Source organism: Camelus bactrianus, chromosome 35 (assembly GCF_048773025.1).
Source record: "Camelus bactrianus isolate YW-2024 breed Bactrian camel chromosome 35, ASM4877302v1, whole genome shotgun sequence".
Taxonomy (NCBI): domain Eukaryota; kingdom Metazoa; phylum Chordata; class Mammalia; order Artiodactyla; family Camelidae; genus Camelus; species Camelus bactrianus.
In genome coordinates, this window is record NC_133573.1 from 1,956,894 (window position 1) to 1,977,473 (window position 20,580).

Genomic DNA, 20,580 nt, shown 5'->3' on the forward strand with positions numbered 1-20,580 from the left:
GGGCGGGGGAGCACTTCCGCGGCTTTTGCGCTCAGACCACTGAAAGCCGACTTCAGTGTCATTTCAGTCTTGGTTTGTTTGTTTGTTTGTTTTATGGGCCACCACCAGTTTATTTCCTAAACAAAGCAGACGAAAGTGCTGTGCACTGAGGGTGCGCGCTGGAGAGCATAAGTGTCGGCAGACTTTCTCGTGTGTATGTGCATTGTTTATTTTTGATTCTTTCTTTCTTGTTTTATTGAAGCATAGTCAGTTTACAGTGTGTCAATTTCTGGCTGTGATGATAAACGCTTACTGGCGCCCAAGGTCATGACCTTTAGAGGGCAGTAGTTCACCAGTATCCACTGGAGATGAGAATGTTTTGCAGAGAGAGCAGTGATTAGAATAAAACGTGTGGCGATTTTTACACGGGTCATCCAAAAAGTGACTTTTTCTCCAGTCACAACTGGGTTAAGTGTTTTTCCGGTGCCTACTTTTTCATTATAATGATGCCTCGGGGAATCTATGAAGGAAAGACATTTCATCTGGCTGTGAGTTAGGGTGCTGCTTAGAAAAGCTTAACATTCTTTAGCACTTTTTTTTTCTTTCCCAAGAAGGAAACAATAGACTTAAGTGTTTTAAAAATGTGCTGACTTCCATGAGGGTTTTAAAATAAACTGATAGAAGGTTACAGCTCACATGCCTGCCTGCTGGGCTGAGAGGGGAAGTGTCTCCTAGCTTCAAGCTCAGGCACACTTTGTAAACTGGATCCAGATCAAGCTGACAGCCTCCTCTGGGTCTCCTCTGGATGGGCACGCCGCAGGTGAGAGGTGCTGGGCTCCCACGTCCTCGGCCCTTCAGGGCCTCCCCGGAGGCCCAGCCTCGGACTCAGCTGAAAGGAGCTCCACACAGTGGTTCTGGCCAAGGGTCTTTGGCTCTGAACCAGCAAGAAAATATTTCCTCATTCTTTTTAATTTTCAAGCTATGGTCAAAAGAACCTTGAATTCTTAGGAGGTTTTCCAGTATCTTTCCCTTGCTCTATGTGCAGGGTAACAGCTTGAAGTAAAACAGGCCAGTCTTTTCACTTCAGCAGAGGGCGTATCGCACCTTGGAGGAGGGATCCAAACAGAGCTATCACCTGTACTGTAAACTTATGTAAACAATTGAAACTGTTTTCTTTGACTGGGCACACAGTGTCTTTTCTGTAAAGTGCATAGACTAAGGGGGAAATCTACTCAGAAGATTCTGGAATCCTTTGACTACTTACAGTTCTCCTTGCTCTAAGAAAGGACGCCATTGTGGTACAAAGGTGGGGGCAGTGGTTGGGGTGTGTAAATGTTCCCGCTCAAAAATAAATTGGTATTAAGGAAATGCCAGCAAAAACAGTAAAATAGCACTTCACAGCCAGAAAGATGGCTATTATGAAAAAAAATGCACACAGAAAATAGTTAAGTGTTGGTGAGGATAGGAAGAAATTGCAATCATATAGTCTATTTTAAGCTGATAACAATGTAAACTCCATGGTATATAAAATGTTAGCTTTTTACTCTCTCCCCTCCACATTCCGTGGTTTTGATGTCACTATTTATATCTTCTTTGTATACATTAACAAATTTTTGTAGCTATAGTATAGTAATTTTAATGCTTTGTAATTTAACCTTACTGTAATGTTCAGTGATTGACACACAACCATATTTTAGTCTTATGACATCCTGAATTTTACTCTATACTGACTGTCACTAGTATGTTCTATATTTTCATATGTTTTTATGTTACTAATGAGGATCCTTCCACTTCAGGGTGAAGAACTCTCCCAGTGTTTCTTGTGAGGCAATTCCAGTGGTGCCGAACTCTCCCAGCTTCTGTTTGGGAAAGCCTTCATTTTGCCTTCATTTGTGAAGGACAACTTTACTGCAGGATTCTTGATTTTTTGCTTTTTTCTCACCATTTTGAATATAGCATTCCTCTGACTTCTGGCCTGTATGGTTTCTGCTGAGAAATCTGCAGATAGACTTATTTTTATTTTATTTAACTTTATTTATTTTTCATTGAAGTGTAGTCAGTTTACAATGCTGTGTCAATCTCTGGTGTACAGCATAATGTTTCAGTCATACGTGTACATATGTATATTCCTTTTCATATTCTTTTCATTACAGGCTATTACAAGATATTGAATATGGTTCCCTGTGCTACACAGCAGGACCTTGTTGTTTATCTATTTTATATATAGTATCTAGTATCTGCAAATCTCAAACTCCCAATTTATCCCTTCCCACCTCTTTTCCCCATGGTAACCATAGGTTTGCTTTTTGCCTGTGAGTCTGTTCTGCTTTGTAAATAAGTTCCTTTGTTGCCGATAGTCTTATGGAGGTTCCTTTTTAAGTGAAGATTTTCATTTCCTCTTGCTTTTAAAATTCTTTAAAACTTCCCTTCGTCTTTGCTTTAGGCAGTTTTATTACAATATGTCTTGGAGAAGATCATCTTAGGGTGAGATTTTGGGGTGATCTATTATTAGCTTTATAAACATGATGTCTAGATTTTTCCCCAGATTTGGGAAATTGTCAGCCATTATTTGTTTAAATAGCTTTCTGCCTCTTTCAGCCCAAAGTGTTTCTCATAATGGTATTTCATAAACCACATAGGCTTTATTTTACTCTCTTTTCATTCTTTTTTTGTTTGTTTGCTTTTTCTTCCTCCAGCTGGATGACTGCGAGTGACCTGTTGGCTCGCTGACTCTTCCTCCTGCTTGTTGGAACCTGCTGCTGAAGTTCTTCGGTGGATCATTCAGCTCAGTCGCTGAATTCTTCACCTCTAGGATTTCTCGTTGCTTTTAATGGTTCCTATATCTTTGTTGAACATCTTGTTTTGTTTATGCATTGTTTTCCTACTTTTATTTGTCTATCTGTGTTTTCTTATATGTTACTGAATTTCTTTTAGAGGATTATTCTAAATTCTTTGTCAGATGGGCATACATTTCCATTTCTTTTGGGTCATTCATTGGAGCTTTATTAGTTTCCATGGGTAGTGCCATGTGTCAATATAATTTCTTTGTAACATATTTTGGGGGAAACCAAGAACTTAATAGTTATGAGACTTCCAGTGTAATTAAGGTTTACATACTAATTTATGTAGATCTTAATTTAATGACATTTTATAATTTCTTTCTGTAGAATTCTTGCATATAACTTACTACTTTAAAGTATTTGCTGCTCTTGTAAAAGTTGCAGTTTTTGCCCTTTTAGCATTTGCTGATACATAGAAATAGAATGGATTTTTACTTATTAGCTTCTTTTCCAGGAGGCTTATTAAAATTAATAATTTCTAATTCTAGACGTAATATTTAAATAATTCTAATATCTAATTCAAATTTACTAAGACAAATAATAATTCCTCTTGGATTCTCTTACACATTTTTTTTCCCTTTTTCTTTGTGTTCTCCTTTTGTTTGGAGGAGGTGGGAACTATTGCACAGGTAAGACCTGCATAAAATATTGAACTGAAATGGTGGCATTAGGCGTCTTTATTTTTTTTTTTCACCCCCAAAATGAACGCCGTCAGTGTTTTACTAGTTGGCTGTAAGGTCTTTGTAGATATACTTTATAGGAAGACATTTGTTTCAACGCTTTGTTTGCTGAGGTTTTGGCATTTGTTTTCACAGTGGATGGGTTTCAAATTTTATCAGAAAGTTTTTCTGTATATGTTGAGATGATTTATTGGCTTTGACTTTAAACATTTAACGATAAACATACCTACCAATATTCTGACATGAAAAGTCACGCTTTCCTAGTGCACAGCTGGCTTGCTCTCGGTATATTACTCATTTTTTAATGTGTCGCTGAGTCTGCCATCCTTTCAGTTAGGCTTGTTGCCTTTTTCTCATGAACGACATGAAATTGTGGCTTCCTTTCCTTTATGCTCTCGATGCATTTTAGTTTCTCGCTTTATGTCAGCCTCAGAAAGTGAGCCACAGAGTTTCCTCTGTATCTTTTCTCTTGCCTGTGCTACATTTGATTCATCCTGCTCTCAGTGTTTGTAAAAACTCTCTGATGAAGTCTTCTAGGCCTAGAGTTTTCCCCGAGGGAAGGTTTTTGAATAGTCAGATTTCTTAAAGACAGATCAGGTTTTCTATTTCTTCTTGAGTCAATTTTGCTGTATTTATGTGTGTGTGTGTGTGTGTGTGTGTGTGTGTCTTCAAGGGATATTTTTATTTCATTAAATTGTGAAATGTTCCCGTAAAGCTTTCCTTGATGTCTGTTCATCACCTTCTTGCTCAGAGGCTCCTTCATGAACTTTTGATTTCGGATACGTGGTCTGCACTTGTCTTCTCTGAACAGCACTGTCAGAGGAATTTCACGTCTATCAGTCTTTTCAAAAAGCACCTTTTCACTTTGTTGACTTTGCCTGTTAACTGCACAAGTTCTAGTTTATTGAGTTGTGTCCTCACTTGTGGTATTTCCTTTCTTCTTTCCCTGGGTTTATTTTGCTTTCCTTTCTGTTATTCTCCTAATTTCTTAAGATGCGTGTCTTTAACTTTTGATTATACGCCCTCTCAATAAACGCACTACCAAGCCCATGATTTTGCTTGCATCCCGCAACTTTAGATACGCATTTTATTTATTGTTCAGTTCAAAATAGTATCATTTTTATTATTTGCTTCAATGCATTTATAGAACTATATTTCTTAATCTTCAAACATATAGGAAGGTTTCTAGTTTTCATAATTCATTTTTATCTTAAACTGTGTTCTTAGAATACAGAATATATTCTATATTGGTTCAACTTGAAATTTCTTGAGAGTTGTTTTATGGTCCAGGAAATGGTCAGCTTTTACAATTGTGCAATGTAGGTTCAAAAATAATGTGTATTCAACAGCTCTTGGATGAAGAATTCTGTTCTGTGTTGTTTTTTAAGCAATGCTTGTTAATGTGTTCTCTAAATTTCTTTTACTAATGTTTGTTCTCCAAACTACTGATGGAATTATGCTAAAATCTTTTAATTTCATTTTTTGTCTATTTTTTCTTATATCATTTTTTTATTTATACATTTTGATGCTCTGTTTTGAAGTACATTAAATTTTATTTTTAATGGGTTCTCCATCTTATTTCTAGAAATATTTTATTTTGTTTTGTTTTGTTCACAGTCTGTTTTGTCTACTATTAATAAAAGTTCACCAGCTTCGTGTGATGATTATTTTAGTTCTACTATTTTCTTTAAAACCCTTTTTCTTTCAGTGTCTGTATTCTGTTGTGTTTTTCTGGTGTACAGCATATTTCAGTCATACATAGGCATACCTATATTCTGTTATGTTTAAATATAAAACAGAAGATGGTAGAATCCTTTTTAAAAATCTTAGCTAATAATGTTTTTCCTTTACCTAGAGGATTGGATCAACTGATTTTTTTTTTTTTTGCTATTAACAATACAGTTGGTTTAATTCATCATGTTTCTGCTTTCTACTGATAATACCTGTTTAATTTTGCTTTCCTCTCCTTTAATGGTTTCTTTTAGAATGAGCTATTTTTAACCATTCCACTATTTAAAAATTAGTATCTGTAAATTTGACTCTGATTTTTATGTAAGTTATCAGAAGACTTGCAGCCCTTATTGATTAAAATTTAATTTTAATGCTTTCACCACCCTCTAGAGCCAACACATGAATCTGAGAGCACTTTAAGCCTTCCAGTCTCTTCTCGCCATGCTTTCACGTTTGCCATCCGCTTCCCTTGTGCTTCTTTGCTGGATAATCCCACAGATGTTCACTGTCCTTGGTGTAGCCAATGCTTGTTTGGATTTACTCACACAGTTGCGGGTTCTTTCTGTCCATTCCTTACTGGGAGACTTTTCATCTGGGAGCCTTTGTTTTCTACAAGAAGTAAGACTTTAGACATTTCTTGAGCTTATAGTAGTTGTTAGTCCCTGAACCCCCCGGATGGAGGGTGAGATTTTGGGCTCTGCCTATCTTGAGGGTGGGTCTTGGTGAGCCGGCCTCCTTTGTGACCCCAGCGTGGACAGACGCCCTCTCCACTTCTGTCTGTCTCACCATGAAAGCTGTCAGTGCAAGCTGTTCTTGGGGGACAGTTGCCCTCAGGGGAAATCAGCCTCAGGGTTCCCTCTTTCTTCCCTGAATTTCCTTTTCCTTTAGATTTTTAAATCTATGGAGATAAATGGATCATTAGCAGTGAGTGTTTTATCTCTTAAAATGATAAACTCCTCCAGCTACAGCCCTGCCTGCCTCCCTCCTGTCTTGGAGGAGTAACCGCTTCTCTGTTTATCTGAGGAGGAACCCTGTTTGGAGGCTCGGCTGCCACCTCTTCTTGAGTCTTTGCTCTGTTTCTCCTCTGAAGAGACCCCCAGCTTCTTCTCCCGTAGTCCTCAGATGTCTTAGCGTCTCCTCCGTTATTGAGAACAAGCACAAGAACCTCTGGGACTTTCTTCTACAATGAGCTATTGTCCAATCTCGTTATCATTACATCATCTTTTTTCCAAAGGTTTCCATTTGTTGCCCTTGCTTCCTCCTTCTTAACCCCCTTACATGAGGCAAAAAAAAAAAAAAAAAAAAAAAAGAGAAGAAAAGAAAAGAAATTACCTGGATTACATTTGGAGAGCCTCCCTCATCTATCTAAAGATGATAAAAATGCCTCTACTTCTTTTGAATCTTTTATAATAGAGATAGTATCACAAAATATAGGCTGAGTGAATAGCCCTGTCATGTACGGCCTCTGTCCATTCAGTGATAACAACATGGATGTGGCTTGTTCCTGAGGCTGCGACAAGCTGACTCCTATTTAGACAAGTGGGTCTGAGCCAGCGCTTGACTAGGAGTACTTAGAACTATCACCTGTACCATCAGGACGCAGTAAAGTACTTGCTAAAAAAATTAACTAAAATCTTACGGCTATTTTCAAGGAAAATCATTCCAAACATCAGTGGTTTTTTAACATACATTGTACTGTGTGGAAAATTTTCAAGGATTACCTCTTCTATTATTAATGAATCCATTTTACATTATCCTAAAGAAGGTAAGTTTTGTACATACATTTTATAATGTTTCTCCTTTGTGAAAAAGAAAAGATACATAAATTTAATAGGGGAAAGAAATTTACAGTGTGTCCTGTCCTACCTGTGTGATTCAAATTAAATCTTGCTGCATATAATGGTAGCAAGTCATATGCTGGAAGCACTTATCATCTTGATTTTATAAGAAAGGAAACAAATTGTTGCTCATAGGCCTGAGGTAAAGAGTTAAGCCAGGTATCTGTGCCTTTCCTTATTTTATAGCACTGTGTGTAAACTTTATACCCTGCTTTTAATACTCTATCCTGAAACAGCAATTCCTCACTGTGTGACCTTGGTCAAGTTGCTTAACCTCTCTGTGCTCTATAAAGTGGCAAATGCACTTTATATATTGTTTCTTAGAAATCATAGCCTGTATTTTACCTAGAATTCCTATTTTTTATACCCTATAAGCGATATGTTTTAAAGAATAGCTTTTTCCCCTGTGTAGTCCATCATCATATAGCATAGAATGGAAATAAGAGATTAACTTTTACTGAACAAAACTAATGTGCTAATATTGATGGTAAAACAGAAAGATACCGAAGAGATTTACAATTTATAATGTATACATGTGTATGGTGTTCATGTGTGTATATATATTTTTGTTAAATGTAAAACATATCTGTTAAAGAATATTTTTTGTTTCTAAATTCAAAATTTTCCTCTTATTTTTAATATGGCATCAAAACATGCCACAAGAGTTGGGAACCAGAGGGAAACATGACGAAGTTGCGATGAAAGCGCTTCTTACGAATTCGTGCATTAGTATGAACCTTTGACGTTACAGATACTTGTAGGTTTTCACATTACTTTTTTTAGATTGATGTAATTTGACATTACTATGTTTTAGTCTGTTAGTCCTTTCTTGGGCATCAGAATTCATCACAGATTCAGACATATTGGATTTTCTTCTTTTTGGAAATAAGTGATCATACACAGAACCCTTGTAAATGATTTCTGAGAGTGGAAAGGAATAGGAAGATAAATATTGAAGGACAAGTGAATTCAAAGATTGAATTCATTTGTCTTTTGTAATAATAAAACATTCAGTTTTAGTGTTGTATTTGTCCACGACACTTAGAGCTCTTGAGTGGAACGCAGAGAAGGACTAGATTATTTGGGCTGGGGGGTTCTTTTGTAGAATCCAGTCAGGCTTCAGGCTTCCCACGTGTGGTGTGGGCTTTTGCTTCCACGTTTGTTGTATGGTTCTCTGGTCGGAGGCTGTGGCTTCTTTCCACCTCCACTGATGTGTAAGAGGGCTGGTCTCCCATGTGTGCCGGACAAGTGGAATGACTGGATGTGGGTGGACAGTGTCTACATCATACTTAACCAGTGAGACACAGGGCAAGCCAGGAAGTGGACAATGTGCTGTGAGCAATTCAGCGCCTTTACAGACATTGCACTGTTAACCTCTATAAATTGTCTTCATCTGAGGTAAAGCCATTTCAGTGGATAAGCCCGTGCCACAGTGCAGAAGTGAACACCTGAAGTTTATCGTGCTCTAGAAACTGACAGGTGGATTGTTCAGACTCCTGGCGTGGTCTCACTGGCAGACAGCATCCCCTAGGTAAGCCAGGGACCCATTCAGCGAGCGGCCGAGATGGTGGTGGATGTCCCTCTCTGAGCTCTGGTGGTCACACACTTTCAATCACCGTGGATGAAAAAGAAACTGGAGACAAGGGAGACTGGGAATTGAGAGTATTTCTCCATCTTCCACGGGTTTCCATGTTTCTCCATCTTCTTTCTGGCCTGATGTTTCTCAGTTGAAAACCTGACCAAATCCCCGCCTTTGTGTTTGGAAATGCACATGCGCATCTAACACGCACTATGGATTTACTGTGTTGAACAGCGTGAACTCTGACTCTAAAGGTGTTTTGTTGTTTTTGTTTTTTCACTAAGCAGAGCTTGGGATTGGTCCTTGCTTGCCAAGCATTTCATATAAATAGTTTGCTAATGAAAAGAGGCTTGAGATAGATTCTTACTTTGAAAAAGAGATTATGATTAAAATTCTTAGAATTGCAGCCCATGGGGACAAATATTATTATGGACTAAGTGATTTGAAGAAATCATTGGTTTTAAAAAATCAGCGCTGCTAATTAAGTTTCCAAATGCATGCACACAGACTTGACTTAATTAGTAATTCCATCCGGATGCAGTAGACGTACTAATGCGGAATGTGTACACGCAGCAGAATGAACGGCTTCCTTAGCACCTGAGGTGTGAGTCACTTTTGCCTAAAGCAAGCCAGGGTAGCGAGCTATGCTACAGGATAATGAAGACTTAAGGGGGGAGGTGCTGGCATAATTTTAAAAGGATATTGCAGCTATTGAAGTAATGCTTCTAATGCTTTTTAAGCACGTTTTTTAATAGGAAAAAATGAGTTTTATGTTGCTTAATTTCTTGAATTAAGATAGATTAAAAGTACAGATTAAGTATAATCTTTATTCCGAGAGTTACTCTGTGTACTATGTTAAGCACTTAGGCAGCTCTTAAAATTCCTTGGATCCATTAGAATTCCATTTGTTCTGTCATTGTTTCAGCACAAAGCTCACAATCATTTGCGGAAACATGATTTACAGTACTAAATATTTGAAGTGTGCATTCCTTCTTTTCTTTTTGCACCCCCTTTGCCCCAGGATCCCTAGGCCCCGGGACCACAGTGCGCACGGCGTTGTTTCCGACGTGGGTCCTGCTCGAGTTTCTGTTTCACTGACGTGCTTGTCCGTCTACAGCCCCTGAGCTCTTCGTAGCTTCCCTCTCTGAAGACCAGAACCTTTGTCTAGTCTTAAGAAAGGACTGAGTTAGGGTTATTGATAAACTGTAAGTTCCTTCTGTACAGCACGGGGAACTATAGTCAATATCTGTGGTAACCTAAATGAAAAGGAACATGAAAATGAACACATGCATGTATGTGTACGACTGAAACATGACGCCGTGCGCCAGCCATTGACTCAGCGCTGTAAACGGGCTGCTCGTCAACAAAAGGTTAGTTAATTAATTAATTAATTAATTAAATTTTAAGAAAAGAAAGAACTGAATCTGGCCACTTTTAAAATCATCCCTTTATTTTTATTAACGTCCACAGAAGATGTCGGCTTTTTTGCTCCATTTGCCATTTGAGTTTTCTGTATGCCTCCTTTTAACCCAAATTTTGTTTTGCACACCCAGATCCACCCCTCACGTGAGCAGGTTGCATCCCCATGGCCTGTTTTTACTGCCAAGGGTCTTGGCCCATCTCTGCCTCTCTGCCGGCCGTGCCCACGAGCACGGTGAAGCACGACTGTCGCCAAATTACCTTTGCCCTCAGAACGACAAATGGTTCCATTACGACTGGAACCCGGAGCACTGCCTGTGTCAACATCCATTCCTGGGCTTAAGCCATCACCCCAAACAGAAGGAAAGAGGGCTGCGAGGAGGCAACACGGCGTCATGGGTGCTTACCTAGTAGACGACCTAACACGTGTGAATGTGTTGGGAAGGTGGGTGAGCGGGGGCACCGGGCAGGCTGGAGCAGACACTGCTGCAGGAGCCAGTGCCGGCGGAGGAAAGCCAGAGCTGTCATTAGCTACTCGCTGGAGGCTCGGGATGGCCAACGCTGAGAGTGAAAATCCCAAGGGGACCTAGTTATAGGAGCGCCCCCACAATTTGTGAGATTTACCTTCAAGGACTTTGACTGGGTTCCTAGCATAAATGCCAGAGAAGAATTCCCTCCTGCTTCCCACAGAGGGAGGGAAAAGAGCGCCATTTTGAAATATTCCAGAGCACTGTGTTCTTCTCGCAAGGCCTGCCCTCGGGGGAAGCTGTGCAACCAGAGCCTAGTCCACTGGGCTTCCTCAGTGCCTCCGGGACCTGGGGAGGGGCACTCAGCTGCAGCGCGGATGGAGGGAGATGCTCAGCCCCCTCTAGCCACCCTCTCCTGCCTAAAGGGGAGAGACAGTCGTCACACACACGTGAAGCTCACAGTCCAGAGGCAGTGGCTCACTCACAGATTGAGACGTCCTCCCAGGGCTAGAGGAGGGCTTCCCTCCCTGACACCTACCGCATCACTACAGACCCACCCAGAGAAGTTTAGTTTACCTGCTGCATCATGTCTGGCTATCAAGAAAAACAAAATTACAAGTTATAGCAAAGCCAAAAGAAAAAGAGACAGCGCATGATTCAGAATCAGACAGAGCTGGGATGTTGGCATTATCAGACCAGGAATTTAAAGCAACTGTGCTAAATATGCTAAGGTTCTAACGGATAAAGCAGGCAGCGAGCAAGAACAGCTGGGCAATGTGAGCAGAGAGATGGAAATCCTAAGAAAGAACCAAAAATATGAACCAGACCTAATGGGTTCATAGGTGAATTCTAGCAAGCATTTCAGGAAGAAATTAAGCCAATTCTCTACTATTCCTTTCAGAGGATAGAAACAGAGAGAATACTTCACAGCTCATCCTGTGAGGCCAGCATTACCCTAATACCAAAACCAGACAGAGACATTATAAGAAAAGAGCTACAGACCAATAATCTTACAAACAAAACATGTAAAAATCCTCAGCAAATCATTAGCAAATCAAGCCCAACAACGCATACAAAGAATTACACAGTATGGTCAGGTGGGGTTCATCCCAGGTAGGCAAGGCTGGTTCTGCATTTGAAATCAATGATTATAACTCACACATCAATGGGCTAAGAACGAAAAATCATCTAATCACATCAATAGATGCAGAAAAAGCATTTGAGAAAATCCAACACACACTCATGTTAAAAACCCTCAGTAAGCTGAAAAGAGGGGAACTCTCTCAGTTTGATAAAGAAAATGTATGAAAATCTACAGCTAGCATCATACTTAATGGTGAGAAGCGCACATGTTTCTGCAAAGATCAGAACAAGGAAATTGTGCCCCTTTCTTCACTGCATTTCGACATCACACTGGAAGGTGAAAAGAAAGGAAAAGAAATAAAAGACAAACTCACATCAGCAAGAAAGAAATGAAACTGGCTTTGTTTGCCCATGACATAATCACATTTGTAAAAACTTTGTAATAATTGACAAAAGATTCTGGCGCTAATGAGCAATTAAGGAAAAGTTTCAGGATACAAAGCGGAAGAAGCACGGAGTATTTTAGTAAAATGCTCCTATTTCTAAAGAACAGGGCCAACCTGTGAGTTAGGGCTCTTACAGAAACACAGTGCTCAAAACAAACTTGCCTTCTCTTGCCTGTGTATCTTTCCTCTGACTTTATTGACCTCAGAATTTTTTTCAAACATCCTCTCTATGGACCAGTGAGAAAATTAAGCAACCTACCAGTTCTACGGGGCACTGTCTTCTCTACACCTAAGCCACGTCAGACAAACAAAAAAAGAACTGTAAGTAGATGGCGGGTGCATCTTCTGACCAGGGCCTTCAAGATACATGTTGCGCCCTTGAAAGAAGAAAATGAGGGTGCTCAAACAGGAAGGTTCAAAGAGACCTTGGAAATCAATGACACTGTTCCTTTTGCCAGGCAAAATTATACTAAAGCTACCTGGGACTGTTTCAAAGTAAGCTATTCTTCTTTGGTTGTTTTTCTGTTTCACACTAGTCAGAATTTGTTCATTTTTAATCTCAGAGTTATTTTATACTTCAACAATTGTTTAGGGTTGTCAAAAAATCTTGTCTGTTGAGTCGTATAGAGTGCCTTTGCACCACTCGGCATACATATTCTGATTGCCCCTGATGTCTCCACGGTAAGTTGATTGCCTCCTTAATTGTCACGTGCAATATGAAAGTATGACTGGATGTCACCGTGTTGTTTAGATGCATTTCACATTAATTTTAAGATAGCTTTCTTAAAGATTACAAGCAAAAGGAAAAAAAAGAACAATTCCATGGATCTCTTAAGAGCTGTTCAGAACACTAATTCTTTTCAAACTATGGTCACTAAAAATTCAGCTGCAGTAACAGAGAGATCCCTTCTTAAGAAGATACAGGAGCAGTTCGGAGCTCACTGTTTTCACACAAGGAGTATCAAAATCTAAGTCCTAAAAATGTAACGTGTTGCCAAGGCTTCCAGCTATAACTCATCAAAGCTTTCAGGGATTCGCAATTTGCACTTTCATCTTCCTGCCAACCCTGTGCACTCAGTGACTTGAGCAGCTCCATGCTGTCCTTCTTCCAAAGACACATTTTAATAACATGAGTGCTGCTAATTTTAGGGTTTAAGGGTGGGAGGATTTAACTGCTGACAAACATGTTGGTTTCAAACTTTGGAAATCACTAGCTATCAATGTGCAGTGAATTTTGCAACACAGAGAGAACTTCAAGTAATAAACTGCAATCTCAATGCTGCTAGAATTAGAAGTCATTGCTATAAACAGAGCAAACATAAGCCTTGATGAAGGGGGCCATGAGAAGGAGGGACCTGTTGAAATACAAAACATTTTTATGCAAGTCTGAAGGCAGAGGTGGCAAGATGCATATCACCAACCTCACGTACCACACACGTATCGTATTGTGAGAAGGTCTTCCCATTCAGGCTGGGCTTAGAGAGTCTGTGAAGGCCGACTGCTGTCATCAACAGAGAGGGCACTAAGTAACTAGCTGCATTATGTATCAGTAAGAAAGGATCTAAATAATTGGATAATGTTAAAAAAATTGATTCTCAATAGTTTCATATTTTAAAAGGGGTATTTAGAGTGACATCAGCAAGATGGTAGAGTAGAAGGGCCTACACCATCCTCCACCCCATGAATTAAGCACCATTTCATGGACACATTCCTCTTCTGAGAAGCCCAGAAACCAAGTGAAAGACTCTTACGCTGCAGGTAACCATGAAGCCAGCCCCACACAAGCCGGTAAGGAGATTGGCAGTACCCTCCCACAGGAGTGCCAGATCCTAGCACAGTGCCCCATGTTCCCGGCTTTTACCATAGAAGGTAGGGATTGGCTTGCACATCAATGAAAATGAAGAAATAAGCAACCATGTTCCAAAAAAGAAACAAGATAAATCTCCAGATACCAACCCTTATGAAATGAAGTTATATGCTTTACCTGACAGAGAACTTAAAATAGCTGTTAAAAGACACTCATTGAAGTCCCAAGAACAATGCAAGAATAAAGCAAGAAATTTAAAAAGAAATAGATAATATGGAAAAATACCAAACAGAAATTAGGGAGCTAAAGAATACAATAACTGAACTAAATAATTCACTAGAGAGTTCAGTATCAGACTTGATCAAGCCAATGCAAAGACGAGTCAATGGAAAAATTCAATCAAAGAAATGAAATTAAAAAAGAATGAAGAAAGAAAAAATCCTTGAGACTTCTGTAACACCATCAAGTAGATTAACATGTGCACCATAGATGTGCCATAAAGGGAAGGAGAAAGCTATAATGAAAGCCCCAAAGAGACCACAAAAACCCTACGTCGTGTATATGAAAGAAAAACAGAAAGGGTTCAGAGCACATTTTAAAAAAATAAACAATAGAAAAAAGAAGATAGCAAAAGAAAATGAGACAGACAAAAGGACTATAAGGCTAATGGAAAACAACTAATGAAATGGGAATAGAAAATCTTTCCCTGTTGATAATTACTGTAAATGTAAATGGATTAGATTATGCAGCCAACAGACAGCGTAAAGGAATGAATAAAACAAGACGACCCAACTGTAAGCCGCTCAAGACGCTCACTCAGAGGCTGAAAGTGAAGGGATGGAGAGAGACATCCCATGAAAACGATAACCTAAAGAGGACAGGGTTGGCTACACTTACCTCAGACAAAATAGACTTTTTGTCAAAAACCATCACAAGAGGCAAGAACATTACGTAGTAATAAAAAGGCTCAACTGTCAGGCCCCTGCTTTCTAACTCGAATGTGTTCACAATTTGTTCTTACATCGAAGAGCACCACATAGACTGCAAATAAAAAATAGAACGAGAAATGCTGTATTTAGACATAGATATTTCTACATTTTACTTATGTTTCCATATTTAGATTTAGAACAGTGGCATGTTCATGAACTAACTTTCTGACAATGGAATTCATGGTATTTCCACACAGCAACAACTCTTCTCCTTTGTCGCAATGACGTAAATTTGGTACAAAGAGGCGAGTCCCATCTTGACTGACTCAGTTGGGAAAAAAGCTGGAATTCATCAGCCAAAGGTTAGATTGACCCAGCACAAGCCACTCATCAATTTGTAGTGTTTTTATGCTAACACGTTTGTGGGAAGTGGCTCTTTGACACTGTGTTCTTCTTCTCAGGAACGTCCATTGACCTGCAGCTGCCATTCTATGGGATGTGCCTGCCAGCAGCTGCAGCGGCAGAAGGAGCACGTGACTTCCACCCGGGCCACAGACTGATGCGTGAACCTGTTGGCAAATTGTAGTTTATCACTCCAGCTGCATGAGTCAGTTAAGATGAGAATGCCAATTTTAGCAGATGTGTGTTTTCTGTTTTTGTAATATGTGAATGTGAATGATGATTTTCACAAATGAATCTCAGTGTTGGTCTAATCTGAGCTTCCTTCATGTAGAAAATATTCTACTGCCTGTGTGAATTGACACTGCTTACAGGGTGACTTTTACAGCATCCAAGATCAGAGTGAAGTTGGCCAATTTGGTAAGTTAAGTAACTTATGGTAGATTAGTAAGTTATATTGAATGATTATTTAGGTGTTTTATATTTAAAATTTCTTTGCGAATCAAGGTACTAAATAAATCATGTTAATATTAAACATTTTCTTTTTATATTATTATAAACTTTAAAATTAAAAACATTCAATAAAGAAGGATAAAAAGATCTAGGAATGGATAAATATGCCTATTTTGAGGGCAATGAAAAGACGTCATGTAGCTTCAAGGAGCTTAAAATGGAGTTTGAGATACAAAACAGTTTTATGTGAAACTAGAGATTATATAGATCCATTCAAATGAGTCATCATTTAGGATCAGAAAAGACCACATGGTCTGCAAAGCCACCAGAGAAACCTTCCTGGAGAAGTTAAATCTTGATTAAGTTTTGAAAAACACAAAGATTTGAATAAAACCAAAGAGGTAAGCAAAGTGATGTTGAACAAGTAGATTTTAGTGTATGAGAAGTTAATATCACAAAATAGGAGGGCGTAATGCTTCCATAAAGGAGGGACTCTTGACATAAGAAGCCTTTGAGAAGATGAGCCAGGCGGCAGTGGACAGGCTGAAAGAGGAGGGCGAGAAACGTGCGAGGCTGGTTGGAGGCTCGGCTAAGAACCCGAGCGTGGCGAGAACAGCTCAAGCGGAGACACACCGTTGAGTCCGAGCCTACATCACGCAAGTATCAGCAGGACATCAGGTGCCGAGTGTCCACCGTCCTTTGACGAGGAATCAGTCAACAGACGACTCTCAGTTCAGCTTCATGGACTGCGCGCAGAACGGAGATTTTAGTGGCTGTAGGAAGATGTCACTTTCTCAGAAAAGTTGCTTTTGAGGACAAAGTTGTCTCTCAAAGTAAATATATCATATATCTGGTCTTCGTAACTCTCCACGGACATGTAAGCCCCCAGAAGCCAAGGCGATGTTTGTGCTTCTTCTGTAACTCCCACAATTACAGCGCATGTCCAGTGAATACGTAAGTGTGTTGTATGAGCTGGAAATACTGGAGGAAGACTTCAATTTCCAGAGCAACAATGTAGATAAACTTTATCATAATAACTGAAGGGACAGGTAAAGGCATAAAACTGGATCTCCAGAAGGAGGGTGTGTCCAGGGCGGAGGGGAAAGGGCTGAGGCCGGCACTGTGGAGGAACAGGGCGTGGGGAAGGCAGCTCGGGAAGGAGGAGGCAGAAGCTGCTCACCAGGAGGGGCTCAGGGAGGCAGGGCCGCCGGTGCCAAGAGACGCCGGCTGGGCTGCGTGGAGGCTCAGAAAGATCCTTGACATGGTGAGCGACCGAAGACTATTAATTTTGGCTACATTAAGGGAGGGCAAGTCATAGTTTTGAGAGGCTGGACTAGAGACCGACCACGACGGCTGTGGACGCACAGCTGGCTTACCTGCCTCAGTTCTGAGCTGGCCTGTCACTTCGAATTTTCACCCCTAAGACGAGTCAATGTACCTAATTGCAGGGTTTGTACAAACCTGTGTCAGCTGCTCAGAGCTTTCGCTATTTTGATCTTAAAGCCAGAATGGAGACCAGATACTAGCGGTGGGGCTAAATTTCCACCGAGGAGCATGGAGCGCGAAAGCCCTGTTCTCACCGCAAGGAAAGGAGAGGCGCGCGAGTTCAGGTCTCTGCCAGCCCGCCCCCGCTGCTTTTAGTCTCATGTCCCTTGAAAACAATTTGCTATTAGATAAAATAACTCGGGATTTAAAAAATAAATTATGAAGTGCTGTACGATGCCCGGGTGTGACTAGTGGTCATGACCGCGCGCGCGGGAGCAGCGGCCGCCTGAGCCGCGTGACTGGCGGCACCGACAGCGCCAGCATTACTGATTCTCCACTGGGTTGGAGCGCTCTTCGTGCCGGTCCCCGCCCACGGAACCCTTGACATCATGCGCCTGCCTTTCGGTTTTACAAAATTCTGTAAACTGATTTACCTTTAAACAGGCATACCGCCTGGGCTGTGCTGCTTCCCAGCTCTGAACGTGCTGACATACGCGCTTTACTTCCTGCTGACAGTGGAGAGTGAGATGGGGGAGCGGTGAATGCAGGCATTAGAAAGTGCATTTCTTAAAAAATACCTCTAGAAAGGTCAGTATTTATTTCGGTTAACAAATCCTTCTTGAAGATTATAGAATCCCACAGCCTCCAGTCACACCTCAGTGTCATGTGAGACCGATGGCTTCATTGACTCCAAATTTGGATTTGATGGGGACAAAGAAGTAGGAAGAAAGGAAGAGGACAAAAAATCTAGGAGGAAGTTAACTGCTACCGAGGTCTGACCTGACGTCCCTGACGCCACCGCCAAACTCCCTTTTGACCTGAGGAGCCTCTAGGAGCGTGTTTTACGATGAGCTTCTCTGACGTCATAACAAACTCGAATACCTATGTTGCGGGATTTCCTTGGGGTGGGAGGGGGAGGACGTGAGTCATACTCGTCTCCAAGCACGTTCCCACCAGCCCAGTAGACGCTGCGTAAGTTTACATTTTATACTTTGTTTTATGGAAGTAACAGTTTGGAGAGAATTTATGAAAGTCTAAATTTGTGGGGATGGTTTTTCTAGTTACATGAAACTGAAAAAAAAAAGTGGAGAGAAATATAACCTGGCAGAATGAAGGTGACAATGACAGGCAGGAGGAAATGTCTGGAAAGTGTGAGATGGAGTCATCGGAGGCCCGCCCCTTCTGAGGACTGGGCTCGGCTCTGTCTCGCTACGCAGACTCACAGTCTTGAAGCAATGCCCGCCTGCTGCGGGTAGGTAAGAACAGTGCTTACGACACTGATTTCCTTGGAAGCCACGTATCACATAGAGTGTATAGATGCATGTTCCATGGCCGATGGAACTGCTAGTGGAGTTAAGCCTTACATGGGATCCTGTGAGTCCATCTGAGGATCTGATTTCATGTGGAAGCTTCATCCCCTGAAAGATGAAATAAAACAGATAAAGTGTCAAAAGTCTTCCTTCATATCAATGTTTCTGTGGTGACTAAAGAGTCCTTAGAAGGATCACACTTGAACTTACTCCCTGGAAAGCTAAAAGACCCTGACAAAGGCGGCGCCGTGCGGCAGTGTGAAGCCTGCATGCTTCGTGGGAGGCTAGTTTCTGAGGCTATGATTTCCATACCACACATACTCAGTTTGTAAACACATATTAAGAAAATAGGCTTCACTACTCAGTTGATACTTGGGCAGAAATTTCCCTGTATATTTACTCTAATTTTTAAAGAATTTAATGTATATAACCATAAAAAGATGCTAGCACTAACACATTTTCTTAACACAAAATAAACTATGATTTAGGATTATTGGCATTTTGTTAAGCTTGCTTGTCCATCGGCTTCTTTTATATGGCATTTAGTGGTTAAATGTTACTGATTTAAGTTAAAAAAAATCACTTGGAGCAGAAAGCTAAGTTCATTAGAGTGTGTTTACCCATCGCTCCTTCCAAGTGTGACCAGTAACTGACGCATGTCAACTGCTTTGAGAGAATTCACTCGGCTTAACTGACCTTATCTGATACTCACTGTGCTCACTGATCATCTTTAGGTCTGACAAGGGTCAGAGTTAGCTGACGGCCTCTCTCTAGTTTATTCCATGTCGGAAATCTTAATTCTGTACTCCTCTGTCTTTTGGAAATGGACCAACTGCCCTAGAAGTTGTTTTTGCAGAAAAAAATTCCTTTTAAATTTAAAGTTTAAAATGTTAGGAAATAGTTTTCTTAGTCTTGACTAAATCTTGGAAGGCAGTGATTAATTAGGAGACAGATATATATTTATATATATTTGCCAAACAGTTAAATTAAGTGTTAACAGTCACCATTCAGGACAACAGATGCATGTTCTTGACCTGAGCTGGTTTACCTAAAACAATAATCATATTTATTTTATTTCTTCTTGTATAGTAACTCACTGAAATCCTATATTTTTACTTTATGAAATAGGCTAATTTATACTGTGTTAACAAAGTTAACCAATCTCAGTGACTTATTGACAAAATATCTTGTCCATTTACCAAAAAATGTGTGCAGGTCAAAGATTTCTCCAGAGAAACTGCTTTCCAAGCAGTGGTCTAGTCTGCTTCCATCCCGAGAATGCACAACAGCAGCACAAACACCTTGGCAGAGGTTGAAAGAGAGAAAGAGAACTCATGTTTCAGCTCAAAATGATACGTATCACTACTGTCCAATTGGCCAGAACCATCACCTGGCCCCAGATAACTGCAAGTGAGGCTGGGAAAGAAAGCTTTTCTGTCTGACCAGAAGGAGGAAAAGGAAATGAGACAGAGAATCAGCAAAAATCCTCAGCAAACCCCTAGCAAATCAAATCCAGCAACCCATAAAGGGATAATACCTAATTCCAAGTAGGGCTTATCCAGGAATGAAGGACTAGTTCAACATTAAAAAAGCAATGTAATCCACTTTATTAACATAATGAATAAGAAAAGACATGGACATTTCACAGAGGCAGAAATTCTGACCAAGTTCAGGATGATAACAGCTCTCAACAAATTAGGAATAGAAGGATACTTCCTCAGCTGGAAAAAAAAAAAAAAGATATCTACCAAAAAAAAAAAAAAAAATCTATAGCTAACAGCATAGACTGAATTGTTCCCCCGTAAGACTGGGGAAAACCAGGGCTACACTTAGGACCCCCATAAGCATCATACTGAGGGTCCCGGCCAGCACAATAGGGGAAGGAAATAGTAACAGAGAAGTTAACATGGAAGGAAGAAAGAACACTGTCTATTTGCAGATGATGCCATTTTCTTCCTTAGAACATCCTACAACGTGTCAGTGAACAAGCTATGAAAAGTAACGTTCCAGCTCACCAGTTCCCAGGATATGGAGTCAGTGTGAAAGTTTCAATCATATTTCAATCATGTACGCTAGCAACAAACAATTAAAATTTGAAAATTTTAAAGTGCTCAAAATATGAAACTCAGGTACAA

At 40.2% G+C, this 20,580-nt stretch overlaps 1 long non-coding RNA gene across 1 annotated transcript; it reads left to right on the plus strand.

Moving 5' to 3' along the window:
* The first annotated feature begins 640 nt into the window (after window positions 1-640).
* On the plus strand, window positions 641-18,706 carry LOC141576025 (uncharacterized). The gene is made up of 6 exons (XR_012504206.1): window positions 641-799; window positions 2,676-8,599; window positions 9,669-10,017; window positions 10,201-12,557; window positions 15,056-15,160; window positions 15,260-18,706. It is a non-coding gene; the product is annotated as an uncharacterized LOC141576025 (long non-coding RNA).
* Window positions 18,707-20,580: the final 1,874 nt, after the last annotated feature.